Consider the following 14,864-nt stretch of genomic DNA (forward strand, 5'->3'; position numbering starts at 1 on the left):
TTGTTGTAACCCCCTACGATTTTGGGCCTCACTGGGTGATAAATACTGCTTGCTCTGCATCATTCACAAGCAAAGGAGAAACACTGGAGCTGCACTGCATAAACAATTTAATTTGTCTTTCAGAAAAAGGTACATGGAATTTTTAAAGCACGTTTGGCGTGTTGAATCTTATTAATAATTGTGAAGCCAGCAAAATGAGGACAGTGCACCTGTGTTCCCAGATCACGATCAGGCTTTTCTTGAATGCTCTACGCTGTTTTTTTTTTCCTGTACTTTGCCGGCAAATCGTGATTGTTTTCCCATTACATAAGGGCAAATTCACCAAAGAAGAAACAAGGAAATTGTCGAGATATTTTTCCCAAGTGTTTAGTTAGTCAACATTGTCATTCACTTGGGGCGTGCAACTCGTGGTTTCGTTTTAGACTTTGCAACACAAGGGGGCTATTGTGGTATTAGGTATAGGAATAGGAGTAGGCCGTTCAGCCCCTCGAGCCAGTTCTGCCATTTAGTTAGATCATTATCTTAACTCCGTCAACCCGCCAAGTTCTGTGATCTTGCCACATTCCTTGCCGTGTGGAACTGGGATGTGTTTTCGGTAACATGGCCTGTAGATCTGAGACCATTGCATCACTTATTCAAATCTTGTTGGCTATGAGATGTCTTCTTTGGTAAAATCGCTTGTCGGCAATTGGGGAGATTTTCACTGCCGCCATTGGGCGGAAACGCCCCTAAAATGGTGGGGAAAAGCTTACCCCCCTGCTATGGCTGCCATCCGGCTCACGTTTTCTTTGGAAGGGCCTGCTGCACCTATTTCAGGCGGTCGCCTCTTTCACTGTGCAAATCGGGGTGCTGTGACATACCCAGGACCCGATCGCCGTTTGGGACGTAACTGCCCTGTTTCCAGCCAAAGGGGAGCCAAAAAGGTAAGTTTTTAATTACCTGTGTGGGGCCAGGAGGATTAAGAGTGCTCCTCTGGGCTCCACAAACATAATGTGGGCCATTCCCACACCAGGTTGCCCCCACACCCCCCTTCCTTCCTTCCATAAACAGCATCCCCCTTCTGGACCTACCACGATGTCGGTTGTATGGTAATGAGGCCCGGTAGCTGGCACTGTTGGGCGGCCGATAGTTAAAATCTACCCTCAGGTGTTTTGGCTGACACACGAAGACTGGCCACTTTGAGTGAGGCAATGTAAGAAACAATCAACCTTTACACCAGGAGAGTAGGAGAGAGAATTGGGAAAAAATTCATCTAAAGCAATCTTATCGTAGAATCTGTCCCAATTTGTTGTCTATCCTTGATTGTTGAATACCAGAGGGCAAATCTGGAGCGTATCTACTACATTATAAATAATATCAGGTGCAGTAGTTCCAGCACATGTACGACCAGTTCCACAGTAATGGGCCACACAGCAGAGATGTAATGGGTCTTTGTGTAAAGCAGGATACCTTCAAATGCAAATCCAGGGTCAGATATGAAGAGCCCTGTTTTTTTCTTAAAGCATTATAAGGAGCTCTGTTATAAAGTTTAATTTCATTAATGGTCTTAATTCAATTTTTTCAATTTGCAAAATAATGGGACTTCTACCAGCCAATTTAAAAACCCTTCTGAATGCTGAACTGCTTTTCAATTGAAAATATCTTGTGTAACAGATAGGGCGAGAAGTGCTGTGGACCTTGAAGTGTTCAATGAGAGTAATCAAATAGTTTTACGTCATCCTGCATTTTGGAAAAAAAGGAATCATGTCTCATTAACACTAATAATTAAGACTTGAAATGGGGCTATTCAGAAAGAAAGAACTTGAATTTATAAAATGCCTTCTCGTGCCTGAGAAACATCTCAAGATGCTTCAATACTTTGAAATGCAGTGACTTGTTTTGGAATTTTTGGCTATTTAACCCAGTAGAAATTTCAGGTAATTTATATTATTATATTTAATTTATAGATTCAATCTGTAATGTACAGCTTTTGGGAATGCAGAATAGAATTCAGCATAGAAGGAATTAGACCCAGACAAACTGGTTGAAGAATTAGTGTCAAATTATGTCTGATAACGCTCCTGTGAAACACCATGGAACGTTTTACTACACTAAAGGCACTATATAGGCTGCTGTTGTTTCCTGCATATCAGCTCAGCCTGAGACAATGGAGGTTCATTACATTCCCACATGTCGGGGGTTATTTTCACCCTCACCCCATGGGTGGTGAACTGCCAGAGTAGATCGATGGGAATGAAAATCGGAAGGGTGAAGGTGAAAATGACCCCTGACATGTTGGTATGGCTTTCTTTTCATTCAGCACGGCTGGGTCTCGACAGAGCAGCCATGTAGGCACCGTGGATTGGGGAGGTTTCTGATCCAACATGGCAGGTTTGATTGGCGGCTCAATTGGTTAATACGCAGACACAGAGCGTTAAGATGGTGTGATGGTGGAGGGGGGGGCTTTTGGTTTCCTGTCCAGTTAAGAAAGGACACGCACATACCTCCTGTAAGACCATGGAGTGAAAACAGTCACAAAGGCTAGAAAAGAAAGAAAGAAAAACGTGCATTTATATAGTGCCTTTCACAACCTCAGGGAACCCCAAAGCGCTTTACAACCAATGAAGCACTTTTGAATTGTAATGTAGGAAACGCGGCCGCCAATTTGCACACAGCAAGGTTTCACAAACAGCAACGTGATAATGACCAGATGATCTGTTTTAATGACGTTGGTTGAGGGATAAATATTAGCCAGGACTCTGAGGAGAACTCCCCTGCTCTTCTTCAAAGTAGTGCCATGGAATCTCTTCTATCCACCTGAGAGGGCCTCCGTTTAACGTCTCATCTGAAAGACGGCATCTCTGACAGTGCAGCACTCCCTCAGGACTGCACTGGGTGTGTCAGCCTGGATTATGTGCTTAAGTCCCTTGAGTGGGATTTGAACTCACAACCTCAGAACCAGTCAGCTGAGCTCACTTATAATGCGAGGAGCATTAGAGATTAGATTCTTGGTTTATAATCGGCCTTGTCTCACCAGAGTGTTTTGTACGTCCTCCTTCTGGGAGATGGGGGAAACGCACATGGGGGCAAGTGCAAGATCACAGTATCCAGTTCACATAACAAAGTGTTTCATTGTTAACACTCCTCGGGTCACACTATCATATGACCAGACAAGCTGCAGAGGTGGTAGACCAGGCTACGATAGGCATCAGTGGCCCTGGATCAGGGAATGTGAATACTCGGTCCAGGTTCCTACTGCTAGTTCTCCCTTCTTTCCTGTCTGAACTATCCTTGTGCAGAAACGCAGTCAGTAGCACAGGCATGAAACTGAGCCATGCAGGTCAAGATCCCCTGCTCTGTGCTGATTTAGATGATCTGAGCCAGGCCAGCGATGGGTATCGAACGTCCTCATGGTCCCTGGTTTAGTGAGAAGAAAAAGAGGACTTCTGTTTGCGTAGCGCCTTATCACATCCCTTAGAAACAGCCCAAAGTGCTTCACAAACAAAGGATTACATTTGAAGTACAGTCACTGATATTATGGAATCAAGTGCAGCAGCCATTTTGCACACAGCAAAGTTCCATGAACAGCAGCGAGCAGTTAATCTGATTTTGGTGGCATTGGTTGTGGGGGGGGGCGAGGGGAACGGGGGGAGGGAAGTCATCCAGAGTTCCTGTTCCTTATTGTTATTGGTGGCCCCCATTAGAAAATGGCTGTTGATGGATGTTGGGTGAGCTTGGGGACTACTTGGATGTCTCGCCATGGTTGAACAGTTTGCCGATACTCATTCAGACATGAGGAAGGCCCATTTCAGTGAACAGCTGGAGGAACTGCAATTAAAACTATATCCAGGGATGAGAAAGAAGTAAATGAAATAAATGTCAGAAATTTCAAAAACCAAGAGAGCCACCAGTAGAGCTGATGGCTTTTCAAACATTTACGCAATTCATACATGCCGAACCAAATATTTCAAACCTGCAAACCTGTCACAGGAAGTGTATTTCTCTGTCTAAATATCAGCCTCCCTGGTGTGCAGTTTGCACTCTGCCATGCATTGGTTTATATAGGCGTAGATTTAACCAATTAGTGTTCTCAGCACAAAGCGGGAGTGTGCTTCCAGAACCCAAAGTCATGTGACCAAAATCTGTATTGGGAATTTGGAACGGGGAAGTCCCACCCATTAGGATTTTACATCGGATGAACGGAAGGAAAATCCTGTGAGGCCCACTGACCTCTGCACCTGAATTCCTGGTATGGATTTTGGTCACATGAAACTGGTTTCTGGCGGTGCCAATTCATAAAATCTACCCCTTAATAATTAGGAAAAGTGATGGCGATCAGGACTGAGGATTGAGGTGGAAGGTTGAGGTGCTTTGCTTTTGTTTTAATACCATTCAGTAAGATATATGTATATAAACAGCTGGATTCATTTCCAAAGGGCTGTTAAGAATGATTACTGTGAAATTGCTATAGAACCTCTAATTATTTCAATCTATCAATTTCAGATATTTTCGGTCGCTCTCTGTTCAAGGTCTGATTGCATATCCAGTTTGTGATATGTCTCTTCAGTACTCAATTCCAATTCCAAGAACCCACACTCCCAGTAGATCAAAGGATCAGGGATACAATGTTGTGGCCTTTATCTCTGGCCCATGCTCCATGTGAGCATGTCTATCTGATGGGAGCATGGGATCGCGAAATTAGCCTTTTACTCTCAATACCTCCATGTGCAAACCAAATACATGAGGGCCAACTGAAGATGTTGCATTCGACATACCACATGGCACACAAGCCACACATGTTCCACTCAGGTGGATGTAAAAGATCTCGTGGCACTATTTTGAAGAAGAGCAGGGGAGTTCTCCCTACTGTCCTGGTTAATATTTATCCCTCAACCAACATCACTAAAACAGATTATCTGGTCATTATCAGATTGCTGTTTATGGGACCTTGCGGTGAGCATATTGACTGCTGTGTTTCCTGCGTTACAACAGTGATTACACTTCAAAATTTCTTCATTGGCTGTAAAGTGCTTTTGGATGTTCTGAGGTCCTGAAAGGCACTGTTTAATTGCAAGTCTATCTTTTTTTTCTTTTCTTCTTTCTTTTCTTCTTTCTTTTCTTCTTTCTTTCTGTTCTTCTTTCTTTTCTTTTTTTCTTTCTTTTCTTCTTTCTTTCCTTTCTTTTTTTCTATCTTTCTTTCCTTTCTTTCTTTCTATTTTTCTTTTCTTTCTTTCTTTCTCACGTGTCCTAATCATGGCCCCACATCCAACCATTCTGGACAATGGTTTAACTATGACTGGCCTCACACTCTCTGTGTGCCCATGCCTCCATGGCTTCTCCCCTCCTACCCCCACAGCACATAAACTCAAACAATTCTCTCAGATAGCTATAATCAGATGCCTCCACCACTCTGGAGATGTGCAGTCCTCCTCACAATAAACACGTGACTGAAACACCTATGAGCATCTCACAATCCAAATGAATGAAATTCGATCTCTGCTTAGAACTGGAGAGGTAATGGGCAATCTGTTCCTGAAGGCTCCCTCATCACAAGTCCACTCTAATGTCCAACGTGCATCTCTCGGGAGGAATCAGCAGACTAATATGAGTGGCTGGAAGAAATAAGCCAACAGCATCAACTCACCTGAAGCAATCTTAATGAGTCCAGACAAACCCCAGGGTTCAAATTCAAGCAAATTGTTCGAACTGGTAAGAACAGGATGCCCCCAACCTCATGACAATGACTTCACCGTACGCTCAGTGCCATGACTATGACCCCAGTGCACCTTTTACAATTCCCAAGCAATCAAAGTGTATCTGGTCTCCGGAAAAGTATTTATTTACATGTAAACCCTTGAGGAATTAAAAATATAGAATTTTCCTCCTGCATCTCACAGATTCTGCCGTCTTAGAGAGTTCTCCCACCAAAACCTGGCCCTACCTCCACATCTCGATGAAGATGTATGTCTGTGTTTGGGGTAATATTAGAAAGAACCCAGAGAGTGGTGAGAATGTGGAACTCGCTACCACAAGGAGTAATTGAGGCAAATAGCATTGGTGCATTTAAGGGGAAGCTGGATAAACACATGAGGGAGAAAGGAATAGAAGGATATGCTGATTGGGTTAGATAAATTAGGGAGGGAGGCGGCTCGTGTGGAGCATAAATAGACCATTTGGGCCGAATGGCCTGTGTGTGCTGTAGACTCGATGTAATCATAACAAATAAACTTAATCTGAATGCAGTTACCAAATAGCTGATGGCCTTTAGTTTCTGGCATTTCCTAAGTGATTCCTTTACGCTCTGTGACTTAACAGTGCATTGAGATATCTGGGGTTGTCTGACATTTGTTTTAGTTTCCTGAGGGAGTGCCCATATATCTGAAATACTGTTCAGTCTTTCAAGACAATCAGAGACTTAAGCATTTATTTTTATTCACAAAACATTTCCATGGGGCTTTTGCAAGCCTACGGTAATCACTTCAAGTTCTTGTGTTGCTTGCCAGCAGAGCTATCGGCGGCATTTCAGTTCTTGGTCGTGTTAGGAGGTGGGTTGCCCTGTGGTGATACACCATCTTATCTCAGTAGGGGCGCCTAGAAGTGGGGTGGGGGAATAGCTGACACAGTGCACCTTAAATCACAATAAGCTTGTTGCCTGAGCTCGGTTCAGCACGGCAGTGGAAATCACTGAGAAATCTGAGGCTTGCTCACTTTCTTGTCTTCCTGCCTTGCGCAAGGAGGCAAGACACTGTGAGGATGCAAATAAAAGGGGGAGAAAACAAAGCCTTGTCACCCTGCTGCATTGTAGCTGCATCAAAACCCCTTGTGATGTTTTCCAGCAATTCTCTTCCCTCCTCTCCTGAAGGCAGTGAGTTGGATGACACCTCCGAGGATGCAGCACCTTCTCACTTCAGCACTGGAACCTCTGGTTGTGAGCTTAAGTCCTGGAAAAAAAATAAGAAACAATTTACATAGAGTTACATTGAGTCTACAGCATAGAAACAGGCCATTGGGCCCCACTTGATAATGCTGGCGTTCACACTCCACACGAGCCTCCTCCCACCCCTCTTCATCTAACCCTTGAAGCATATTCTTCCATTCCTTTCTCCCTCATGTGCTCATCTGGCTTCCCCTTAAGTGCATCTTTGCTATTTGCCTCAACTACTCTTTGGGTTAAGAAGTTTCTCCTGAATTCTCTATTGGATTTATTAGTGACCATCTTACATTTATAACCTCTAGTTTTGGAAACCCCCATAAGTGGAAACATTTTCTCTATGTCTACCCAATCGAACCCTTTCATAATTTTAAAGACCTCTATCAGGTCACCCCTCAGCCTTCACTTTTCTAGAGAAAAGAGCCCCAACCTATTTAGCCTTTCCTAATAAGGATATCCTCTCAGTTCTGGTATCATCCTTGTGAATCTTTCTGCAACTTCTCCAATGCCACTCTATCCTTTTTATAATATGGAGACCCGAACTTTCCACAATACTCCAAGTGTGGTCTAACCAAGATTCCATTCAAGTTTAACATAACTTCTCTGTTTTTCAATTCTATCCCTCTAGAAATGAACCCCAGTGCTTGGTTTGCTTTTTTTATGGCCATATTAACCTGCTTCGCTACCTATAACTTTAATTTATATGATGTGGAGATGTCGGTGATGGACTGGGGTGGACAAATGTAAGGAGTCTTACAACACCAGGTTATAGTCCAACAGCTTTATTTGAAAATCACAAGCTTTCGGAGATTTCCTCTAAAGCTGTTGGACTATAACCTGGTGTTGTACGACTCCTTACATTTAATTTATATAGCGCTTTTCATGACCTCAGGACGTCCCAAAGTGCTTTACAGCCAATTAAGTACTTTTGAAGTGTAGTCATTGTAGTAATTTAGGAAACACAGCAGCCAATTTGCGCACAGCAAGGTTCCACAAGCAGCAATGTGATAATGGCCGGGTTGTCTGGAGTGGGCTTTGAACACAAAGGTGAGAGTGTAGTCTTGTAACTTCCTGTGAGAATCCCCTCACACCTATCTTTCTGACGAGTCCTGACATCCTGTGCAGAAATTAGAATGGAAAACGGTTTGCATATTAAAGATGCCATACCTATCGGTAAATTTGAACATGTGTTACAGGGAACACTGCAACACTGACCTCTCTGCACTGACCAAACACGATATACTATCAAGAAGTGTTTACGTGTATTCTGTAATATCATCCCCATCAACAGTTCCAGTGCACTAAATTAAATTGCCTGAGGAACATTTGCTGAGGAAGGAGGAAGTCTCCGAAAGCTTGTGAATTTAAAATAAAATTGCTGGACTATAACTTGGTGTTGTAAAATTGTTTACAATTCTAAATTAAATTGACTACCTCCCCTATCCTCTGATGATCTTTCTTTCTCCACAGGAGTTGTGAAAGGAAGATTATAATAAAGGGAAGGACCTCTCACATTCAGTAATTATTTGTATGTATTATTTAATCACCAGATGGTGCCTGTTGCTCCACTGCTGCTTTGTTCAGATATATATATATGGATGTATAAGTGTGATTATTACTTCTCCACTGCAAGAATCCAATAGCATTTAATTAATAGTCCAGGCTGTAGAGATGCCTAGATGTGAGAAATTGTCATTGTATGCTGCAGATGCAATTATAAATAAATTAGCAAAATGCCTAAGCCGTGCGGTTTGTGTATGAAAACATCTGCATTTGCAGAGAAGCAGGGCAGAAAAAGAGTGATGAATGACTGTGAGTGAATTACAAGAGAGTAATTCGATCAAGTTCAGTTGACACTGTAAACTGTAAGAGTGATGTTTGAGTGGTTTGAATCTGCTGAACCCAGAGATTGAATTAGCAACTTGGAATTGAGTTAAGGCACTTCTCCATTACTTTGACAAATTGTTGCTGTCCCAGGGGAGTGAGCTCCGTGCATCCCTCTTCCCTCTTTTGCCAGTCAGATGCCATCCTCTGTAGGCGGGCTGGGCACTCATACAAAATACGAAGACCCTACATAGAATTACATAGAATTTACAGCACAGAAACAGGCCATTCGGCCCAACAGGTCTACTCTGGTGTTTATGCTTCACAAGAGTCTCCTCCCACTCTACTGCATCGCACCCCATCAGCATACCCTTCTATTCCTTTCTCCCTCATGTGTTTATCTAGCTTCCCCTTAAATGCATCTATACTATTCGCCTCAACCACTCCTTGTGGTAGCGAGTTCCACATTCTCACACTCTCTGAGTAAAGAGGTTTCTCCTGAATTCCCTATTGGATTTATTAGTGACTATCTTATATTTAGGGCCGCTAGCTTTGGACTCCCCCACAAGTGGAAACATCTCCTCTACCTCTACCCTATCAAATCCTTTCACCATTTTAAAGACCTCTATCACGTCACCCCTCAGCCTTCTCTTTTCTAGAGAAAGTGCAAATATACAGTTCCACTTTGCACGGTCGTCTTGCTTCGTGCACATCTTGTGGAGCAGAAGGCACTTTGTCCAATGGCAAGTTCCAAGACACACGTTTCTGTGCTCCTGCAGTGCCAAAGGTTCCCTGGAGGACCAGCTGGTGACAGCAGGATGGCACATCAAGCTCCTTATTGTTATAAGAGTGAACAATCCATTTAAACGGGTTTCTCTGAAGAGTCCTGAAATCTGAAGGTGAGAGTAGGGCCTTTGGATTAAGAATGCTATCGATTTACAACACAGGACAAAGAAAGAACTTGCATTCATACAGCACCTTTCACGACCTCAGGATGTCCCAAAGCGCTTTACTGCCAGTGAGGTATTTTTGAAGTGTAGTCACTGTTGTAATGTAGGAAATGCGGCAGCCAATTTGCGCACAGCAAGATCCCACAAACAGCAATGTGATAATGACCAGATCATCTGCTTTTAGTGATGTTGGTTGAGGGATAAATATTGGCCAGGACACCAGGGAGAACCCCCTTCTCTTCGTCAAATGCTGCCATGGGATCTTTTACATCCACCTGAGATGGCCTCAGTTTAACGTCTCATCCGAAAGACGGCACTTCCGACAGTGCAGCACTCCCTCAGCACTGCACTGGAATGTTAGCCTAGATTTGTGCTCAAGTCTCTGGAGTGGGACTTGAAACCACAACCTTCACTGTGCATTATGTGACTAGTGGAGATTGTTCTTGCTTTGTGTAGAAGACACAGGAGATGTCATGGAAGGTATAAATATCCCCACGAGTGAGGCTGACTGCCTGACTCTTGAGTGGTAAAGTCATGTGAGTTCTGATCAACCTCATGACCAATGATAATTCCTCCTGCTGATCTGCTTTTCTCAAAAATATAATTTATGCTTCTCAAATAAATGAGCTTTTCTTATCCCCCATGCTCAATGAACAGCTTTCTATTTCTTTTCTGATGATTGCTTCGTATCCAAAACAAAGTGTCCCCTGGTTACCGACCCTCCTGCTGGTGAAAACACATTCTCTTCATTTTCTCTATCAAAACCCTTCATTTTGATGAATTTTTGAATGTAGAAATTAACAGATGGTTAAGGTAACACAACTATTCAGTGCTTAAACTCCCAGGTGACTTTGAGTTGATGTCCCAAGGTCACCTGCTACTCACCTCACTTGGCTGAATTGAGTCAATTTCAAGCTGGGAATCTCATTTTTTGATTGGGGGGAGATTGTCAAGTTTCCCTGGTTGAATAGCATCTCCTGTGTGGAACAATGTTGATAGCACATTTGCAGTGAGGCCCTTGACCTGGACCATTCAGAAGGAGGATAGGTAGCTGTTGGTTAACTGCTACAAGGGGAGAAAATTTTGCAAAACACATTTTACCTCATTTCAGTTACCAAAATGTCATAAAGTTGGGTAAGAGATACAAAACTTACCGAAAAACCTATGAGGCGTATTTTCATGTAGTTTTTATATATGAGCAAATAATGCAGCTCACAGGGGTTCAGACCAAAATGGCTACCATGATATAGGAGAGACACTTGTACACCACTGTGGTTAATATGGTTTGTATAAAATTCCTTTCTGCCTTGTCTTAATGCAGTCATTAACTGAGGTTAAAATAGCACCCAAAGGAATGTTACACAAACACCATAACCAATTAAAATTAAAATCCCTACAGCTTGGAAATTGCTCAGTGATGTTACTCATACAAATGCTTAATGGACTCTCTCACTGCTTTAATGCGGGTGTTTACATGTTTATTTTAAATTAGTTTCAACAAGTTAATTAATACCTCTGTTGAAACAGTAGAATGACGCAGTTGATATGAATGTGTTAAGTATTTGTACAAAAACATCTTTCATAAAGATTTCTAGGCTTATCTAGGTGATCTTATAATAGCATTTAAGATCCTAAAGGGCTTAGACAAGATAAACATCAATATATTTATATAGTAACAGATTTCACATCAAGAAGGCACAGGGGTGAAAAGACAGTTCAGATTTAACTAATTTGCACATGTATGGAATGGACAACCAAGGGAGCCAGTGGGGACTGATTATATCAGCAAGCTCCATAGACAGTCGGATGAATACCCAAAGATTGATTTGATAGAGGGGTAGAGATGTATTACATCTTATATTTTAGCTATCTTAGATATCTCAGATATATCTCATATGCTGGGATCAGATGGACCACAGAAGTCTTTTCTGCTCCTGTGCAGGTGTTTTACATTGTTCAACAATGCTTGCTTTCATTAACAACACTTTCCCTGAAACCCTAGCTCTAATTATAATCATAAACATTTTTAAAATATTTAATACCCTGGTCAATGATATTTTATACATAATCTAAATTAGTATTCCAAGTAAAGTTGAAACTATCTTTTTTAAAACCTGCTATCTGTTGAGTTTGGTAATCACGTAAAACATGAACAAATTTTTATTTGGGAATCTTGACAAATTAATGCAGATCATGGTGCAAAGGAATGTAATTTTCTATCCCTCTATCTCTCTCGCTCTCTCTCTCTCTTCCATCCTTATTGTCCAGGCCCCTCTGCATTACTCACTATTCCCCAGCCAAGAGACTAATGCTGACCTGTTGAATTTCTCCCAGTAGAATGAATTGATTGTAAGTATGACTTCCATTCTGTTCTTGACTGTACACCTAACTCTTTCAGAACAAAGGATGATCTTATAACATCAAATTAAAACAAAATAATCAGCAAGGATAGTCTTTTTGTCCCCATCAAATCTAAACATCATGTTGATTAACAGAGCTATTATGGTTTTGGACACTGGAAAGCTTATTATTTCTTGTCACACTGCTCCAGGACCAGGTATAACCAAAACATTTCGCTCTTTGAGGATTTTACAAGGGTCTGCCTGGTATTGTAATGCTCTACTTCAGTGCAAATCAAACATATTCTTGAGGGCCACGATCAAAGCATCACTTGCTCAAGGACCACTCTCAATTGCACTCCAACGTGCTGCACTACAGACTGAGGGGACACCGTTTACAATTTAATGTGGTCCTATCACTTTGGATAAACCTACCTCCTGGTCACATTCTCTAGCTTGGTTTTAATGGAAGTGAGAGGGAACTGGATTCAACAGTTGGGCAGGCACAGAGGCATATGGAGCAGGAAATATGCCAAGGGCCACAGGCTATAAAGCAAGTAGCCTGTGGGCGTCATAATGAGTACCACTGCTCTAGTTGGTACTGGTCTTATAATGGGTACCACTGCTCTAGTTGGTACAAGCTTTATTATAATGGGTATCACTGCTCTAGTTGGTACAAGCTTTATTATAATGGGTACCACTGCTCTAGTTGGTACAAGCTTTATTATAATGGGTATCACTGCTCTAGTTGGTACAAGCTTTATTATAATGGGTACCACTGCTCTAGTTGGTACAAGCTTTATTATAATGGGTACCACTGGTCTAGTTGGTACAAGCTTTATTATAATGGGTACCACTGGTCTAGTTGGTACAAGCTTTATTATAATGGGTACCACTGCTCTAGTTGGTACTGGTCTTATAATGGGTACCACTGGTCTAATTGGTACAAGCTTTATTATAATGGGTACCACTGCTCTAGTTGGTACTGGTCTTTTAATGGGTACCACTGGTCTAGTTGGTACAAGCTTTATTATAATGGGTACCACTGCTCTAGTTGGTACTGGTCTTATAATGGGTACCACTGGTCTAGTTGGTACAAGCTTTATTATAATGGGTACCACTGGTCTAGTTGGTACAAGCTTTATTATAATGGGTATCACTGCTCTAGTTGGTACAAGCTTTATTATAATGGGTACCACTGGTCTAGTTGGTACAAGCTTTATTATAATGGGTACCACTGCTCTAGTTGGTACAGGCTTTATTATAATGGGTACCACTGGTCTAGTTGGTACAAGCTTTATTATAATGGGTACCACTGGTCTAGTTGGTACAAGCTTTATTATAATGGGTACCACTGGTCTAGTTGGTACAAGCTTTATTATAATGGGTACCACTGGTCTAGTTGGTACAAGCTTTATTATAATGGGTATCACTGCTCTAGTTGGTACAAGCTTTATTATAATGGGTACCACTGGTCTAGTTGGTACAAGCTTTATTATAATGGGTACCACTGCTCTAGTTGGTACAGGCTTTATTATAATGGGTACCACTGGTCTAGTTGGTACAAGCTTTATTATAATGGGTACCACTGGTCTAGTTGGTACAAGCTTTATTATACTGGGTACCACTGCTCCAGTTCATACAAGCCTTATAACAGGCACCACTGCTCTGTAAATGAAAGAGCTCCCTCTTCTGACAGAAAGGTGATAGTCAACAGGTCCTGCAATTTTCTGCAAATTCTAGTTTGCAGTCCTGTGGAATATCTCACATTCAGCGTCTGAAGTTTACCAGAAATAATTTTTCAGGGAGTTCTGTGTATGACATGATATCCACATATAAACTGCGGAGGGAGTTCGCTATTGGAGGGCATGTTGTCAAAAATAGCCCACACCTCCATCATCTTTCAGCTCTCTGTGTTGTGAATTAGGTCTCAACGCATCACCATTTCTTTTCACAGCTGTTAAATCTGTTGCCAGTGCAATGAGGCTGCAGTAATACGTTGCAAAGGACTTTGAGTTGTTATATGACACTCAACCCTGCCAAAAATAATCAAGTGCAGATTGGAAAGTTAAGGGAACATTGCTTAATACTCGACTGGCAAATTGTTCAGTCATGGGAAGGATTTTAAAAAAGTACTGTTTGCAACATCTCCTTTAACAAAAGGGGGTGGAATGAGAGTCGGGCGATTTAAACTGAAACCATTGCAGTTAAAAAGTTTTTTTAAAAACTTTTCCCGCAATTTATTTGTCTACTAGTAATCCCCAATAGTCGCCCCATTGTGCTTGTTTACATGAAAGAGACGGAGAGTTTGTTTTACCTCTGTCCGCATCAATGCACCACTGAGCCCGAGAGCAGCAAACTCACTCCTTTGGTTGCCTAGTGACAGTTCAGCAACTTTCCATTTCCTTGTTCAACCAGCTTAGGCGGGTGTTAATTATAAATCACAATACGCCACTCCCGAGCAGTTAGCAATTGCCTTGATTTTCGTCGTCTCGTTGTGGAGTATTGGTGTCAAGTCGTGCAATACTCTGGTTACAAATGTCACTCGCAGCCAACTGGAGAGATCCAAGTGCTTTTACTACAGAAAGGGAAACAGTCAGTAATTCACATTTATGAATAATTATATTTGTACCACATTATTTAACGTCTGCTAGAACTGCTTTGTAAAAACCTTCATGGCTTGGCCTATCTAATGCCACAGCTTCCTTGTACTGCAGGATTGCTGAGCTGATGCTCCAGTTCCACTGGAAGCTGGGAATGCACAAGATGACAGGATATAATTTATGCCAAGACCCTGTTATTGCTCATGACAAATGTGGCCCAGTTGACTTTACAATTGCA

The 14,864-nt window shown here is 42.0% G+C and overlaps 1 protein-coding gene and 1 long non-coding RNA gene across 2 annotated transcripts in view; one reads left to right on the plus strand and one right to left on the minus strand.

Moving 5' to 3' along the window:
- LOC137324060 (receptor tyrosine-protein kinase erbB-4-like) overlaps positions 1-14,864 on the plus strand; it is a 938,904-nt gene that overhangs the window by 229,588 nt on the left and 694,452 nt on the right. The gene's annotated exons all lie outside the window — the stretch shown is intronic.
- LOC137323412 (uncharacterized) lies at positions 6,390-14,757 on the minus strand. Its single transcript, XR_010963370.1, has 3 exons — positions 14,341-14,757; positions 10,570-10,749; positions 6,390-6,920 (listed from the first exon to the last, which is right to left on the minus strand). It is a non-coding gene; the product is annotated as an uncharacterized lncRNA (long non-coding RNA).

This window comes from Heptranchias perlo, chromosome 7 (genome assembly GCF_035084215.1).
Source record: "Heptranchias perlo isolate sHepPer1 chromosome 7, sHepPer1.hap1, whole genome shotgun sequence".
NCBI classification, from domain to species: domain Eukaryota; kingdom Metazoa; phylum Chordata; class Chondrichthyes; order Hexanchiformes; family Hexanchidae; genus Heptranchias; species Heptranchias perlo.